This window comes from Apodemus sylvaticus, chromosome 14 (genome assembly GCF_947179515.1).
Source record: "Apodemus sylvaticus chromosome 14, mApoSyl1.1, whole genome shotgun sequence".
NCBI lineage: Eukaryota > Metazoa > Chordata > Mammalia > Rodentia > Muridae > Apodemus > Apodemus sylvaticus.
The window spans coordinates 32,526,340-32,545,200 of record NC_067485.1 but is presented as its reverse complement, the minus strand read 5'-3'; positions in this window follow the sequence as shown (position 1 = coordinate 32,545,200).

Below are 18,861 nucleotides of genomic sequence, written 5' to 3'. Positions count from 1 at the left end.
GTCATGTGTGGCCAGAGGGAAGTCACGCAGCAGCTGTAACACTGGGCTAGAGCCTATCAGAGTGCTTATTCGGACCCAAGAGACAAACACAACCTAACTCCTGATTGTCCTTAGGCCAGGGAACATCTAGCAAAGCTTACACCCTCTTGGGTGGAGAGATGCAGAACATCCCTTCAGCACTCCAGAATGAGGAAGCAGGAAGACTCCTAGAGGATGCCTGTCAAGTAGAGAGTTAAATCAGCTAGTACCTCCCATCTGTGCTGCTATAGCTGCTCTATTGCGTAAACAAGCGCTATAACCAATAAGACCTTTTCATGCTGTGTTAGACCTGGCAGACTCCCTTAAGTATCTTCTTAGCTGAACTTAAGAAAGAACCTATAAACCCTAAGACCAGTTGGCACTTGCTTGGCATGGTTGTGAGTGTGGGAGCTTCAGAAATGGTCTTTGTAAAAAGGTAGCTCTGCAGAGATCATCATCTGTCTTGTTAGCTTCAGAGTGTTTGGGAGGACGTAGAAAAGATGTGCAGGCATCTTTAAAAACGAGCATGGATGGGAAATGAGCTCATATAGGGTACAGGGGCCAGGTACAGCTCTAAAATCTTACAAGTTTTATGGCTGGGTAAAGTGTAAGTAATACTTAACAAAATGATTGAAAAAAGTCCTATAATAGTCTACGTCTGTGAACATTAAAAGTATGGTTAAACAATCAGAAGATAGCATCCTCTGTGGGTAGAAAAGACATTCTCAAAACTCACAAAACTAATGAACAAAGGTTTCCATGCTGGAAGGAGCAGTTGGTTGAGGACGCCAATGAGGCTTATATACAATATAGGCTATAGCCAATGCTGTTGGTTATATATTAGACCTAATCATAATTTACTATTTATGAATATACAGCATGCTTTGATGGTAGGACATAGAAACGTCAGTCTGGTATTGTGATGAAAGCTCTCACCGATGTCTGTTATTCATGCTTATTGAGGGTGCCATGCAGTGTGAGGAAGTATTAATTACCAATTCTGGCCCCTTCTTAGATCCTATTCAGCTATGGAACAGCATTTTAACACTATCAGCATACTAAGCATGTGTGTGTCCACAGTAGCACTACCATTATGGGTGCAACCAAAAAAAAAAAAAAAAAAAAAAAAAAAACCCTGTATCTGCAAAGATCACAGGACCAGTGGAGAAGCCACTGCTGTTGCTTCATCAAATGGCTATGATGCCTGTCAAATCGCCTTCTAAACATTCATGTTTGCACTAAGATCGTTGCTGCCTTCAGCCTTGGTGAGGAAATCTCATTCTTGGAGTGAGTGGTATCATTACTGCAGAAACGCATAACCAACTAAACTACTAGGAATGAATGATGATTGCTATAGCATAGGAGTCCAGCTCTCAATCCTAGGTGGGAGAAAAGAATCACACATCTGTATTATGAACTACGAAGGAGAGGAGACAGAGAATATAAGAGGCAGAGGGAAAGGAGAGTGCTGTGGAATTGTGATCAGCACACATTACATGTCACTGCTCTGAAACAAGAGCAGCTGTGATTAGCTATTCATGTAGCTAACCCCTCAGACTGTTGAGCCACTCACATTCCTTTGTGAGTTGGGAGAGGAGGTGGCCCACTAGGCCTCTCCCACCCTAAGGATATATAAACAGTTGGGTTAACAATGTCTGGACAGGAGGCAAGGAGATTCTTCTTCAGTGATGTAGCTGCCCATAAGTTGCCCATGGCCTTGTAAATAACCCCTTACCTATGCTCCTATAAATAGCTCCAGTTAAATTCATTGGTTTACCAAGGTAGATTGATGCGATTATTTCTTTGGTCTGTCACTGGTGCCTTGTGTGGAGTAAATAAATGTTTGGTCCTGCCACCCTTGTGATCCCAAGGGATATGACTTACAGGTCACATCCCTGTAAGATGTGACTGTCCCATCTCATCTCCATGGCTCATTCACCTTCCTAGGATGGGACCAGAGCACCCAGCATCTTACTGTCCTCATAGTCAGTGCCCTTGACTTACACCAGCAAAGTTTCTCTGCTGGTATATCTGGGATGCACTCGTGTTGTGCATGAATCTTCCTGCAGGGGCCATGAACAATGAATCTCTGGTCCTCTAATCATCTCCGTGCAGTTTCTTTGCTCACTATCTATGAAGGACAAATATAAATCATGTAGTGAGAATTATATGAATGGTGCATTTAAGTGTAAAGGTGCTTGGTTTAAACATTAGAAGCTGCTAGTGTTACAGAGCTGGTGTGTTGGAGCTGGTGTGTTGGAGCTGGTGTGTTGGAGCTGGTGTGTTGGAGCTGGTGTGTTGGAGCTGGTGTGTTGGAGCTGGTGTGTTGCTGTTCTCACCATTGCACGGTTTAAGCCTTCACCACAGGTGTCCTGCTCTCTCCCCAACACCTTCATCCTGTGGGGGTGTTTCAAGGCCCACTCTTCGAATCACTGTTGCTCAATATTTATTTCCCAGCATGTACTTAACATTATTGACTCTTGTGAACTCTGACTTGAAAGACTGGGGGTTTCGGGTTTGTTTGTTTGTTTGTTTTGTTTGTTTGTTTGGTTTTGTACCTGATTATATTTATTAAGAAATAATTCTACTTCCTAATTCTGGTGAAAGAAAAATGACCAAGAATTCTCAGAGCTGCAGAAGTGATTGCCTGAAGCTCCCAGGTGAGACTTCAGAAGGCCTCCTGACTTCCACTGGTTCCCTTGGAGCATGTGAGAGGCCTGAACTGTCCTCAGACTGGCAGACTGACAGCACTGCTGATTCTCAGCATGGGAGTAATGCCATCTTAGACCAGCCTGAGTGCACAGTGGGCATGGCTAAAGCAACCAGAGTGGCTTGGATAGATTCCCTAGCTGAAGTGAGACCACATAAAATTGTCAGCAAGTGAAGAATAGATGGCTTATATTAAAATGTGGCATTATGGATAAAATTTGGCTTATACAACAGTAATTCATGATAGAGAAATTGTTTCCAGAAGTATGATGTCGTAGAAATATATATATGACATCATCTTTGGAAAGTTAGGCTGTCTGAAAAAGTGAGAGAGGTGTTTATAACAGTAAAAAGAATATTTTAAAAAAAACCATAGTATTTGTGAAGATTAGGAAGCCAGGGAGGAGATTCTAAGGAGGTGTGTGTGTGTGTGTGTGTGTGTGTGTGTGTGTGTGTGTGTGTGTATGTGTGTAACACATGCCAGGTGACAGAAGGTTAACAGGAGAAAATGTCTGTTTTAAATTAAAAACAAAAAAGTATTTGATGACAGAGATGGTTAAGAACATCTCTGTATTCCCTACTGAGGTCCAGTCCTTAGCAGCACATGGTAAGATACTACAAGAGGGGTGAGTGAAGACGAAAGAGGTTTGTAACTGAACATAGAGGATTCAGGACTAAAAGAGGTAGAGAGTAAAATTCAACTAAGCACAGAGGTGCTGGCCTGTCTCAAATCAAATGTATACTGTGGCTTTTGGAGCACGGAGCAGGCTTCATCTTTAAGAGAGTCCCAGTGAAAGCACCAGCAGCTTAGACTAAAAGGAACCATGGCAAGCCACACTATAAAGAGATATCCACAGTCTAGACTGTCCATGGGCACAAAGCAGACTGGGAAAAGACTCTAAGTCCCCACAGATCTCTCTAGTGGACAAGGAAGATCTCTTAGAAGGTTGGCTAGAAATTTGCTCCTGAGGTCAGTGTGCAGAAATGACCCCACCACGGGTCATGCTGTACCTCTGTGACAGCTGGAAGTCAGATCCACTATTTGCTGGCAACTGCTGTCAATCAATTTCTCTTGTATCTCTCTAAGTGCCCTATTGGTTTTCCCATTATACGCTGGTAGGGCTGGACAGAGAACTTGCCTTTTAAGTTCATGTGTATCTAGATGAAGAAAGCCTGCATATCTCCAGGAACTTGACCTATGTCTGCACCTGCTCCAAAGCATAGAATGATAGGTTCTGTGCCTGGGCACAGAACTAAAGGGGACCTGGTATGGCTGCATGTTTGCACATGGGAGATCACTGAAACCAACAGCAAAACATACAGATTAAAAAGACCATAGATGTTTTGTAGCCTCTCACAACTACAGATGGCGTCTACCATCACAGCCTTGCCCATAATAGACAGGTATAATTAGTGTACCTGCAGCCCACTGCTTTAATGACTAGAACATCTTAGAAGTGACTTTATAATCTGTGAGTAAGGCTGTGAGAGTTCTCATAGTTTACAGTCCTGGTACCACATCCAACGTATAAAAACCCAAGCCTTGTGGCCTCACAGAGAACCAAATCCCGCTGTCCAGCACCTTGGCTAATTGTCAGATGTGTAACAGAGGCCACTGTGGGATATCCTGACCTCGTGGACTCACCAGATGGTGGCAGCTGCAGATATGACCTCAGTCAAGGCCATCAGAAGACTTCCAACTGTTCTCTGTCCACTTTGCTGAATCATGGAGTCTGGGGCAAAAGAAAAAATATTTTAAGCTTTTATGTTGCAGGGTGCCTTGTTACATAATAATACATCATTGGGATGTAACATGGTGGTAGTATACTAAGGCCTATAAATTTGGCAATTTAGAGATAGAGGTAAGAGATTTTCAAGTTCAAGGCCAGAGAGGGGGTAAAGGGGAGAAGAAGAAGAAGGAGGAGGAGGAGGAGGAGGAAGAGGAGGAGGAAGAGAAGGAGGAAGAGGAAGAGGAGGAAGAGGAGGAGGAAGAGGAAAAGGAGGAGGAAGAGAAGAAGGAAGAAGAGGAGGAAGAGGAGGAGGAGAAGAAGAAGGGAAGGAAGGAAGGAAAGAAGGAAGGAAGGAAGGAAGGAAGGAAGGAAGGAAGGAAGGAAGGAAGGAAGGAAGGAAAATAGAAAATTATGTACTGTTCCAGTGATCTCTCCCATTTCCTGACTCGGGATGCTGTAGACTCAGGGGCAGCCTTGGAGGGAGATATCACCTGCATTACTACCTCACTTGCCCAGTTTTCCCCCAAGCTCTTGTGGTCTCACAAGAGACTCAGAATGTTTATACAGGGATGTAAAAACTTGGGGTTGTGATTTCTCATGAAAGTGTGACTCTCAGGTTCGTCAGGTGTCAGGACTCTAAAAATCTGCAACAGTAGTGTGCAGGCAAACCTTGAGAGACAGATTCTGAATGAGAGTCCTGAGCGAACTGAGATTCTACCCTTTACAGATGCTCAGGCAAGCTCACGTTGAGCATCTAAACTCATCACTTGGAATAGGGATGACCAAAGATACTTCCGGAAGCCTGGTCCAGCAAGGCCAGCTTCATCTGCACTGTATGTTAGAACTGCCTGTGGAGCATCACAGAATGCTGGTGATTTGCTACCACCCCAGGGTGCAGCCTGTGGTGATAGTACAGGTTTCCTTGGTAATTCCTGCTTTGAATTCTGCAGACTGCACTTGGTCCCAATTGAAGCTCTATATTGACACCACTGAGTGACCTAGGAGGCGGCAGGGGGAGGAAGAAGCTGCAGTGACCAAGGCATGTGGTTTGAGGAGAAGCGGGGATGCGGGAGGAGCACAGGGGTCTAGGCATAGAAGAGTGACCACTCTTCCAGTCTTCTGAACAGTACTGAGCTGCTCTCTGCCTCACTTCTTCATGCATAAATAGAACCTTTCAGCTAGCTCTTTCAGAGGCACGCAGCTCTGGCTAGGGGAGATTCAGTAAATGGAGCTATTATTCATAAGCAAAACATTGGACTGAGTGACCTTAGGGCAAGTTGAGAGCTTTGATAACTGGGATTCATGTTTTTGCCAGATGAGAACCCCAAATTGGCAGACATCCCTTCTGGAAATGCTCAATAGACTCTTGCACCATCTAAGATGCTTTAATACCAGTACCACTTTCTTAGTTTCCTATTGGAAGCCAGGACCAAGCGGCTTCATTTTAAAGATCCCTAACTGCAAAAATCTACATATTTTTAGAATTTAATATCCTTCTCAGAAAAGCCTTTGGGTTTTGAAGTGAAAGAACCTCATTTGAAATAAATATTTTTTAAAACCTCTTCAATTCTATAACAGGTTGTGTGGAATCACATCATATCCACGAATCTAGGGATGTCATGGGTTTATTTATTTGTTCATATTAAAAAGACAACTTCATGAGTAATCCTTGTAAGGCTCTGCTTTGTTTCACTGGTCATGAAATATGCAATGGAAGCAAAAACAAACAATTTCAGCACTGGGGAGTTGCAGACAGTAGTCTGGGCATTTTGGGTTTTGTTTTCCTCTTATGGAGGGCCAGGGCAGGAGAGGACACTGTGGCTGGTGTTTGCTGGGTGGCAGTCACAGTATAAGTGAGAGACTGAGTTAAGCAGTTTTCAACCATTACACCAAATACTCAAGATGACCAATTTGAAGAGAAAGGTCTGTGGTTGGTTGGCCCGTTGTTGTTTGGGGTCTTGGGTGAGGAAGCAGGTCATGGCAGGTAGCATGCAGAGAGACAAAGCCATTTATATCACGGCCAAGAAATGAGCAAGAGATAGGGCTGGAGTGCTACATCCCATTGAAGGACACCCCCTGCCCCCAACAACCTGAAAAGTGAACCGTGAACACCAGCCCTGTCTCTACCCCATCTGCCTGACCTTGGTTCCCAGCGCTCGCTCAGCAGTGTAAGACCCCCAGGGGAACTCACAAGGGGACAGGTGTTCCTAGTTTGTCATGCCTTGGGCACAGGGCCTAAGACTTCATCTTTAACCAGTTTCTACCCAGCCTACCCTAGGACTTCATCAGAGCACTAATACTGCTTACAGGTGCACTGCACTGAGGTGGCTAGCACTGACTGCTGTCCTGGGACTGGTGTGTCCTCTCATATGTGTGTACTCTGTGGCAGGGAGCACACACAAACTGACTCACTCTCGCTGTTACATCCCTGTCCGCTGTGAAGCTCATCCTCTTTGCTCACAGAGATATTAGCCAAAACAAACAAACAAACAAACAAAACCCAGCACCTTATCATGCAGATCAAGAGGAATTGAGCTTGCTTGTAGACAAATTTATGTAGTACCACCCGCCCATGTCCATCTCTACTGGCCAAACATGGCCATACATGGTCCTACAAAGCCAATCCTCGTTGTCATGGCCATGCTAAGACTGCTGGCAAGTCTTCATCTGTAAAAGGAAATTATACCTCCCGTTGCCCTATAAACAGCCTTGGACCTGCTCCCTAGGTAATTGACATTTTGTGAATTGTTTGATGGTTACTCTCTTCACCCGAGCAGTCAGATGACTTCGCTAATGGCACTGGCTCCATAGTTCTGTGGCTCCAGGGCAAGTCTTTGGGTCAAATTGGCCTGGTTGAACTCAGTTTTTTTCCTCTGTATTTGAGTGAGTTGGCTGACATCAGAACTTTTTGTTGTCTCACCCTTTGAACATATATAAGAGTACTTCACTCTTGGTTGTTACCAGGACTAAATAAAGAGAGAATCTAGCCTTTAGTAAGCATTCACTGAATTCATTCACTTGCAGGGGTTAGTTGAGCACATGTTTATGGCTAGCTACTAATTCCTTGGGAGCTGTAGTACAATGGTGAGTGAACAAGATAGACACCCCTCTCCTTTGGTACTGCTTTCCCTGTGATGGTGACTCCGCTATGATGATTATTTCCAGGCCATCTATCCCCTAGGGATGTATGGATGCTAACTCCATGGGGGAAGTATGTTAGAAGGCTGAGCTAGCTATGTAATGATAGCCAAGCTCTTGTCTAGGCAAGAACTCACAGCTATGCCTAAGCTTATTGGAACTAATCATAATCCACATGTCTATTAATTCAACACTGTGTGTGTCTCTCTGAATAAATGGCAAAATATAAGCCTGTCATATATGCACCACAGACTTGTTGATGTTCTTAAGTGGGAAAGGGTGCAAGGCTCCCTGAACACGGTTATCTTTCCCAGGGGAGGGACATGGAAAGGGGAGTCTTGAATCACTTAGATCTAATTGGGGTCCTGCTGTGGAGACTTCTTGGCCAGTGAGTATACTATGGATGAGTGTCTTCGGCCTGGGTGGCTTTCTTTTATTGTACATTTTCAAGTATTCTATTTAGATCCAAGTTGTGTCTGTAGAATTGCAAAAGAGAAAACACCAGAGACACCGAAGACTCCAGGAAATGTTTTAGAGGTGGCGAAAGCCAAGAGAAAATATTTTTGAAATCTATTTTGAATGCGCATTGGTTACTTAATTTTTTTGTGTGCATAGCTTTCTATTGGTAGCCCAATTTCAAGTCCTGGAAAAGTTGAATAAGACAATCAACTCCAAACATAGTCCGTTTAAATGCCATGCTGTATTCAAAGCATGCTGGAAAGAAAGCTATGTACAAATTTTCTCACAATAAAATCTGATTCTTCCCACTTAATAAACGTAGAATAAATGTTGGCCGTATAATTGGCTTGAAGTAGGGCCAAGCTGCTCAGAAGCCCTCATGTGTGGTCCCACCCAGCTGGGCTGCAGTTCTGGGTGATCTGAATCAGGAACAGGAGAAGCTGATGTGCTCAAAGGCTTAGCAATCCGGAAAACATTACCTGTGGTAATTAAAATCACATTCATAGAGCTCCCGCTCTGTGGTTAAGAAAGCAAGCAGGAGTGGGCTCGCTTCGCCTTGCACTGTAACAGAGCTGCAGGATAGGGAATTGTTAGCCCGAGGCAATTGCAGATCTGGAGGACCTTTAAACACAGCCCAGCTGTAAGACCTGTCCGGAAGCTGAGAACAGAGGCAGTGACCTCTGCTCTCTTCAACTAGACCTTCACCACTCAGGCTCCTGCACAGACAGGGGAGGAGACAGGAGGACCGTTGCCCTGTAGGTGCACTGAAGGCTCTGTGAGTGGAGAAGGGGGACAACATCCTGAGGCTTCCTCTGGCATATTGCTTGCTTTCAACCAGGGGTCAGGCAATGTTGTTTTGTTTTGTTTTGTTTTGTTTTGTTTTGTTTTGTTTTGTTTTGTCTTGTCTTGTTTTGTTTTGAAAACACAGCCAAACATTTTGACCTCTATGGATTCTGGGGTCTCTGCTTCTTAGCTCTGTGGTAGTACAAAGGCAGTGTTCCAGTCAAAGCCTGTAGGAGCTGGGGACCTGCTACTGCTGGGTATGAACCCTTCAGCTAGAGCTGGGAGTTAACAATTGCTATAACCGCCCCTGCTTTGCACCTGCTTATTTGCTAATGCTAATGCGATTGGGTGACATCAGTTATGTACCTAGCGTGGAGTCCCCTTGACTCTGGCCTTCCATTCTGACGGCAACCTTTGTTGGCTGACTTTGGGTGAGGCATGAGCCTCCTCATGTCTTGTCATCTAAAAATATCCCCACCAAAGCTGGGTGTTGGGGGTGCATACCCGTGATCCCAGCAGTTGGTAAACTGAGGCAGGAAGATTCCAAGTTTAGATCAACTTGGGTTGCACAGTAAGACTGGCTAAAAAATAAATTAAAAACAAACAAATACCCAATGAAGCAAACAAAAATATCTGCCTCTGGGTCATACATCTTCCCTGTCATCCTCTTCTCCATCATCAGCCTCTGTCTTCCTCATCACCCTCTTCCCTTGCTAAGCACACATAGCCTCCCACACATAGCCTTCCACTAAGAAGCAGACTGAAAGTCTGGGTAAGGTGGCATTCACCTGTAACCCTAGTACTTATGAGATGGAAGCCAAGGACTAGGAGTCCTCGGCCAGCCCAGGCACAGGAGCTCCTGTCTGATGGGCAGGAGCAAAAACCAAACAGTCCATGAATGTTTGTATCCATGAGGCCAAATTCTCAAGTGTCCTCCAGTCAGGAGGGCCTTTATAGCCATTAGGAGGCTGTTTTCCAAAACTCATTTTTAAAAGCTGCTTTAATAAAAGCACATTGTGTGTCTTGGTATTTGTCTTGAGCTTTTTTTTTCCCTCTGGCATTTTAAATGAAGTGTTTTGTTCCTTCTTTCGTTTCTTCTTGCGTCCTTGGCAACAGTGGCTACATACCGACTCTTCACCCTTTCCTGGCCCTCAGAGCTAAGATTTGAGAGTCAGCCAAGAAGCCAAATAGCTTCTGTCTCTCCTTGTCTTTCTCCAGGACTAGCACAGCGTGCCAAAGGGATGACCTCACCGCACAGCAGCCGGTCCTCTGCTTCCTGTTTCTTTCCTCCCGAGGAGCCCGTGAATCGTATCAGCTGTATCACTGGACTCCGGGGCTCATTTCCCTGTTCCGAAAATGTCTGGAGTTGGAGGAGGTGGGAGCCAAGTGTAATCAAAATAAGCCCCACTCCGCTCTCTTCCTACAGATTGGACGACAGTAGTGCATGGTCCTGAAAGAACCATCTGGTTTGATTCAGTTGCACATTCAGCTCCCAGGTCAGACCCTAGTGAGCTCATGTGACATCCTGGACACTCACTGGGCCCCAGGCAGGGTTTGTGACGGCTGACTCTTAGCATACACAGACTATGTGCTCTAGGGAAAGGTTGTCTCGAATATAAACCCAGATGAGTGTTTTAAGATTATTATGGATTAGACAGCACACCGTGATCAGGGTTAGGTTTTCCTGTGTCTGTCCCCTGCAGTTTGAAGTCCCTGTCCTCAGGCAAAATCATTAATAGGAACTCTAACAAAGAATCTGGATGCAGAGATTTGAAGCTAAAGTATTCAGCGACTTAAGACTGGAAAGATGGTTCAGTGGTCAAGAGCACCAGCAGCTCTTACACAGGGCCCGGGTCTGGATTCTCGGTACACACTGAGTGGCTCACAACCATCTGTAATTCCAACTCCAGGGGAGCAGATGTCCTTTGATAGCCTCTGTGGGCACCACACACACATGCATTCAGGTGAAATACCCATATCATAATTTAAAATCATTTTAAAAATAAAATATTAATGTTTTGTAGTAAGGAAAGATGAAGAGGAGGCCATAGAGGTGGCTCGGCAGTTAAAACATATTTTTTCTCTTGCAGAAGACCCTAGCTCAATTTTCAGCCTCATCTCAGTGGCTCACAGCTGTGAGCCCTAGGGGCTCTGACGCCCCCTTCTGGCCTCCAGCAGCACTTACATGTACATACCCATGCACAGATACATACATATATACACACAATTTAAAAAAAAAATTTTAGAAGAAAAAAGGGATCAGGGATCAGGAATAACCTTCAGAAGTACTCCCCCTGTGACATACCTCCTCCAACTAAGCCGGACCTCTTAAGAGTTTTTGTCCCTTCCACAAAAACCCCACCAGCCAGATACCAGGTAATGAAAACACAGGGGCGGGGGACATTTCATATTTAAATAAAGAGTACAGTATCATAAACATACATAGAAATTACTAAAAGGTATACACATGTTTCAGAAATAACATGAGTGGTTTAGTGTAAAGCTACAAGATTGGATTTGAATTCGATATTCATGGCTATTAGAGGCGTGCTAGTGTGGTGTGAAAATCCACAACTCAAAACATAAGCGCATGGATCACCATGGGGTACCACTGTTAGGTATTTCTGGGGCTTGGATTCACATCTGCAGCTGCTTCCAGAGCAAACCTCTATAATTCCACAGGTGTGACAGTTGCAACCACACGTCTCCTTGGGACTTCTGGGCCTGCTGGGCCTGCTGGGCCTGCCTTGACATAGGAAAATTAACTAGTGCTTTGGTTTATTTGTTTATTTTTAAAAAGAATATCGGCCAGGCCTGGTCCTGTCTATATCTAACTGGCCTCTCTCTCTCTCTTTCTCTCTCTCTCTCTCTCTCTCTCTCTCTCTCTCTCTTCCCCCCCAGTAGATAATATTTATAGTTACACATTAAATGTACTGATCATTGAATTCTGATATTTTTAGCATCTGTATGTTTAAATGCAGAAGTGCTCCTCAGCCCAGAAGCCAAGTCCAGTTGTTCATTTTCATGGCATGCTGGTGTGATGTGAAAATCCACAACTCAAAACATAAGCACATGGATCACCATGGGGTATTTTCATGGAGAACTTCAGGTCCCTCCTCTTCAAGTGATCAAAGAGTCCTGTAAACTTCAATTTCATCTGCCCATGACATCTGCTTCTCTGGAAGCTACGCCATATCCTCTCAGGGAAGCAAGCTGCGTTCGTTTGTTGAGACACGATCTCCACACTGTATAACTGAGCATGACTTTGGGTGTCAGTCATCTAGGCTCCACCTCCTGAGTACTGGGATGGAAAGTGTTTGCCAGGGCGCCCAGCTGCATGTGGTGCTGGAGATTGAATCCAAGTCTAGGCCTGTGCTCTACCAACTAGACTACATCCACAGACCCAACTATGTTCCTTTAACCAAGAAGCTGCAGCTTACAAGTATGTCTTTTGCATTTATGTGTAGTCGAGGCAAACATGCAAGGCACTTACCATCCCCTGCTTGTAACTTGTTTGGCTGTGCATGGTTGGTAGAGCCTACAGCAGTTGCTTGAGTGCTGTGTGCACACAGTGGCAGCTCCTGACAGCGTCTGACTTGTGTCAAGCAAAAATCTCCTTCCAGACAAGATCATTTGCTTTTGTACCTCAATCCCCTTTGTTCTCAATATTACTCCCTTTGTAAAAAAATTTGTTTTCAGCCAGGTGTGGCGGTATACAACTGTGACATTAGGACTTACAAAGTAGAAGCAGAAGAACAAGAGTTCAAGGTCATTTTTGATGAAATGCTGAGTTCACGGCCACTCTTGCCTACATGAGATAGAGTTCTATGAATGGAAAAGTTATTTTTCATTGACACATATTTATGAGACATTTGGTGGTACTTCAATATATGTACTGACATGTCCAACATTTCAACACTGTGATAACAAAGTTGTCTTTTACAAAGGTGATACTTGAAAACTGCACATTCAAGTTACAAAGGAAGCAACTGCAAAAAAAACTTTTAAATAAGCATATAATTTTATGCAGACCATATAACTCTCCTAGGTCTAAGGTTGTACACATTCAACTATAGACAGTATATAATGATGAGTGTGTAAGGATTCATTGCCTCATATACCTACCAATTCTGTGTGCTGGGGAAATTTGAAATGCTCTTTACCAGTGACTTTAAGACATCCCATCACATCATGTCCATTTGGTCACCTTGTGTGCTACCGGACAGTGGATATTGTTTTTCCTACAGAGCTGAATTTCTGCATTATGTGCATTAACCACCCTTTTCCCACAGCTCCCTCCAGTGGCTCCCAGACTCTGCTTTCCTGTGATCACCTCTTTTTGGTATACATGTATGAGTGAGAGCATGAAGTGACTGTATGTCTATACCTGGCTTGCTTGTCTCAGCTTAATGGCTCCAGGCTAATCTATGCTATGTAAGTGAGTTGCATCCTTTTACTGGTGTGTACATATGTCCCATTTCCTATATCTGCCCATCAGTTGACACCTAAGACATAGTCACTATTTTTAAAGGAATTGCTTTGGTAACACTAAGCACAATCACACAGTCGAACATCTGTCATTCACCCATCTCCACAGGCTTTTCGTCTTCCTAATCTGAACCTCACCATCTAATAAATACTCTCAGCTCATTCCTTCCCTGCCACAGGCCCTAGACACCAGAGCCCAGCTTTCTATCTCTATAAATCTGATGACACTAGATGCCTTGCATAAGAGCTATTTATTCAGCTATGTATCATTCTGTGATGGGCTTACTTTACCTGGTACCACACCTGCTTAGTTCATTGTCTTAGTCAATGTTCTGTTACTGTGAACAGACACCATCACCATGGCAACTCTTTTTTTTTTCTTTAAAGCATATAATTGGGGCTTGCCTACAGTTTCAGAAGTTTAGTACATTATCCTCATGTCAGGGAGCATGGTGGCATGTAGGCCATCATAATAACTGAGAATTCTATATCAACAGAATCATCAGGCAACAGGAAGAGAGAACCGCTGGGCCTGGCTTCAGCTTTTGAAACCTCAAATCCTACCCTCAGTGACACCCTTCCTCCATCTACTTCAATAATGCCACACCTCCTAATCCTTTCAAAGGATGCCACTCCCTGCTGACTGAGCATTCAAATACATGAGCCTTTGAGGGACATTCTTATACAAACTACCACATTCCACTACCTGGCTCCCATAGAATAATTGGCATACTATAATGCAAGATGCATCTAGTCCAACTTTAAAAGTCCCCATAGTCTATATCAGTTTCAACATTGTTTAAACATCTGAAGTTCAAAGTCTCTTCTGAGATTTATGGTACTTTCTTAACTGTAACTCCCTGTAAAATCAAAATACTAAAGAAGACCATGCACAACCAATATACAATGGCACAAAATACACATTGTCATATCAAAAGAAAGAGAAAGAAGTATGAGGTAGAAATATTGGACCTAACAAGACCAAACACCAGCAAGGCAAACTCTAAATATTGCATCTCCGTGTCTGATGTCAAAATGTTCTTCAGATCTATAACTCATTTTTAATTAGTTGACTATGACACACTTCTCTCTCTCTCTCTCTCTCTCTCTCTCTCTCTCTCTCTCTCTCTCTCCCTGGTTCTCAGTCCACAGCTTTCTTCATCAGGTAAAATGACTCTGGCATCTCCAGAATCTTGGGGTCTCCTATAAAATCCAGACTTCAGTTTCATATTTCCATGCAATGAACTGTCTGGGCTTCTCTGTAGCTTTCCTTAGGTGAAGAAGGAGAGTCCATAAGTCCTTTCTTGTACTCTTGACTTTAAGCCAGAATTACATGGCCAAAGCTGCCAAGTTCTTCTGCTTGCTGGTCCTGGAACATGATCCCTCATTCAAATACATGTTGACCAGTTGTCTTAGTTAGGGTTTTACTGCTGTGAACAGACACCATGACCAAGGCAGCTCTTATCAGGACAACATGTAATTGGGGCTGGCTTCCAGTTTCAGAGGTTCAGTCCATTATCTTCAAGGTGGGAACATAGCAGCATCCAGGCAGACATGGTGCAAGAGCTATTGAGAGGTCTACATTTTCACCTGAAGGCTGCTAGCAGAATACTTGCTTCTAGGCAGCTAGGATGAGGGTTCTATAGTCTATACCCACAATAACATACCTACTCCAACAAGGCCACACCTACTCCAACAGGGCTACACCTTCTAATAGCATCACTCCCTAGGCGGAGGTGTCCTTTACTGCTTAAGCTTTTCTTTAAATATTTTTCACAAGTTGAAAGCAAAGCTGGGAGGGGCCTTGCCCTGAGGTTGCCACTCCCTTTATTACATTTAGCATTGGGTTTTTCTTTAAATTTTTTATCTCTTTGAGCACAGGACTTGGCTTCAATACATTTTCTGGTGCTCTTTTTTCCCTCAAATTGTAGGTTTTTGTATTTGTTTTTTGTTTAGCTTTCTCCTTTTCATTATAAATCTGCATATAACTGGATAATAATAACCAAATGGCACAGTCAATGCTAGGCTGTCTTGAAATCTCTTCTGCCCATGACATTAACACAAAACTCTTCAATTTAGCCTCAGGCAGATTTTTCAGATAAGGGCAAAAAGCAACCACACTCTTTGCCAAAATATCACAAGAATAGCCTCTATTTTCCTCTCTGAAGCTTTTTGAGCTGGATCCCCCACAGCTCAGATCTCCCTCAGTACTGTCTTCGTTGCTTCTTCTAGTATGGCTTATTAAGCTCCACTTAAAGCATTCAACTACTCTCCTAATCCAAAGTCCCAAAGTCCACATTCTGTCAACAAACAGCCTAAGCAGTCCTGTCACAGCAACCCACTCCTGGTACCAACTTCTGTCTTAGTCACTGTTTTATTGCTATGAAGAGACACTGTGACCATGGTAACTCTTATTTTATTTATTTATTTATTTATTTATTTATTTATTTATTTATTTATTTTTAAAAGGCTTGCTTACAATTTCAGAAATTTAGAACTTTATTCTCTTGGCAGGAAGCATGGTGGCATGCAGGCAGACATAGTAGCTTAGTGTTCTGTGTCCAAATCTGAAGGCAGCAAGACAAGAGAACCACTAGGCTTGCCTACCTTGGGCTTTTGAAATGTCAAAGACCTCCCTGCACCCCAGTGACGCGCTTCCTCCAACAAGGTCACACCTCCTAATTCTTTCAAATAGTGCTACTCCCTGGTGAATAAGCATTAAAACGCATGAGCCCAGAGAGCTCATTTCATTCAAACTACCACAGAGATCAAGTCACAGCCTGTGTCTTCTTCTTCCTCCTTAAGGACTATTGCAAGTTTGTCCATTCATCCAGCAGTACGTACCTGGGCACGAGTTCCTTCTACTTCTTAGCTATTGCAAGGCTTTTTGAACATAGATGTACAGATGCCCCAGTCCCAGTTTTCAACTCTTTGGAGTTATGTGCCCAGAAATGTTCTGGAGTGCACAGAAGTTCTAGTTTTGTTTTGTTTTCAGGAATCCCCATACTGTTGAACTTAATTTTGTAAAAACCAACATGGGATTGGCGGATGTCATTGCCAATTCTTCTGATCACAAAAAGCCCAGGCTTTCTGGCAAATCTGAAGTTATTTACCTGGGGAACTGAAGCTTTGCATTTTCTTTTTCATTTGTTTACTCATTAATGAAATTTGAAAGGAACCTGCTTCTCCTTAAAGATACAGAGTAGTAGTCTAATATAAATACCATATAGTCAGCATTATAAAAATAAAGGATAGAAAAATAGCTGGATATGACACACAGTCTAAAAAAGAGTCTGTTCTACCATGCCCAATGCCTCTACTTTGTTTTGTTTAATAAAGTTAATCTTTTTCTTTATTTTATAGCCATTCGTTTATTTTATCATGATGAAGCCATTGGCATCTATATCAGAGCCTTGATTGATCATGATGAAGCCCTTGGCATCTGCACCAGGGTCATGTAGCATCATTAAGTCTGGGCTCACTGTCTTGCTCCGTATGTATCTGTGTCTTACCTCATTGCTGTAACCCACACAGCATATGTTCAGGTTCCTAGGGATTTAGACAGTGGGAGAGATAGTGTGACAGGTGACAGGAGCTGGTGAATCTAAGAAAATCTTAAGAGCCCGTACCACAGTTCCTTTCTGTCTGCTTATGTCAGTGCAGAACTCTAGATTTTTCTGATTACTGGGGAAAAAAGAGGAAATTTAAATTTTTAATATGAAATTATTCATTTTAACATGAAACAGCCAGTTTTTGAATGATAGTCACTTACTCAGACATATGTATTAGGAATATCAGAGCCTATATACACACATTTGCAGGTTCATGCAATCGGTGAGACATGCTCCAGTAGAACATAAACATCCTTAAGGAGCATCTTGTCTTTCCAGCTTGTCTGTCAGAAATGACTAAACAGAGAAGTGGAAACGAAGGCTTAACTGGAAGCTAAAGAAGCTGTGCTTCATGAACCTAGCTTGTCCATTATCCAGGCCATGTATTTTGTAACATTTTCCAAAGTAAGAAACCAACTATAATTGATTAGGGCTCCTGTCTTTTCCCACCATGCCTGCCCTTTGTCTTGAGTATCAGTAAACTGAATATGGACATCCTTGGAAAGAGTCAGGTTGAAGACATTTCAGTTTGAGTGGAGAAAGGTATGTTTTTGTGGTTAACACACGTGGGCCCTGGACCATAGCAGGACTGCTCTACTCAGAACAGTGTCTGATACAGCATGTGAGCTTCTTGAGTCGAAAAATGTGTCCCCAGCCAGAGCCCAGGCCCTATATTCTATGCCAGATGTTGGATCTTGAAATTTCCTGCCTGATGCTAGGATCCCGTCTTGCATGTGCTTGGGCTTCTCGCCTGCCTTCCTTAGGATGTCAAACTCTACTGTTCTCTTCCTGCAGCCTCAAGCACCAAGACGTGATCATTCATAGGAGGACCAGGAAATGTGGGCATGTCTATGGTAAGGCACAGGAGCTTAGAGTGTGTAAGGAAGTTATGAGTCAGTTATCAGTGTGGATACTATATCCAAAATCGATATGCCAGGACATTATGAAGGCATAGTTTTTAAAGATGTAAAAATGGAGATAACAGATATTTATTAAATATATGACATTTAACATGTTATATGCTTAAAAATAAACTTACTGCATCATTTATGCTGTGTTAACTTTCCCTAGGAAGGTGTGAGCAAATGCCTACTCATACCAGATGAGGTACTAGCAAGACACCAAAGTTATAATCCTGCCCAAGTCTAACTGTATCACCAATAAAAGTTCCAATGTGGATGAAGGCTTCTCTGCAGCTGTATAGATGGAAGAGTTCCCTTCAGGTAACCTTTCACCTCAATATACTCTAGCACCTCCAGAAATATCATGCAGCTATGCCATAATTACATGCAGCTTGAAGGGATTTCAAGTGAGAGACGTGGCTGGAATCTCAGATAAGGATATAGTGACCCTTGCCACCCTCTCCTTCTATCAGGCAATGTCATCAGACCCAGTCTTGAGTGTTGCTTGCAGGTAATCACAATTTTTTGTTAGGATGGGGCTGGCTACTGTGCTTAGAGAACAGCATTTTATAAAATTGATCCTTCTTCTGTCTCTTACATTCTTCTTCTGTGCTAATCCCTGAGCCTGGAGTGAGTATATAGAAGTCTGGTTCTAGGTTAAGCCATGGAGAGCAAGTTGCTTGTTCCTCAGCAGTTTGACTGAATGTAAGTCTCTGTAGTAATTTCCCCCCAGTGCAAAGCAAACAAACAAAAACTCCCCTCCATGTCTCTGGCTAAACATAGACATACTCTACAAGCACAAAGGTTTAGAAGGAAATTTGACATGCATGTTTTGTGTGTGTATGTGTGTGTGTGTGTGTGTGTGTGTGTGTGTAGGGGATGGGTGTGTTTAACAATAGAAGTAGCTTCGATGCTACAGCCTATGACCTTCCTACTTACAGTATTTCATACAGACTTTCAATAACCGATGGGAATTCCATGATGTGTCATAGCCTTTAAGCCAAATTAGAAAATAGCTGGTTG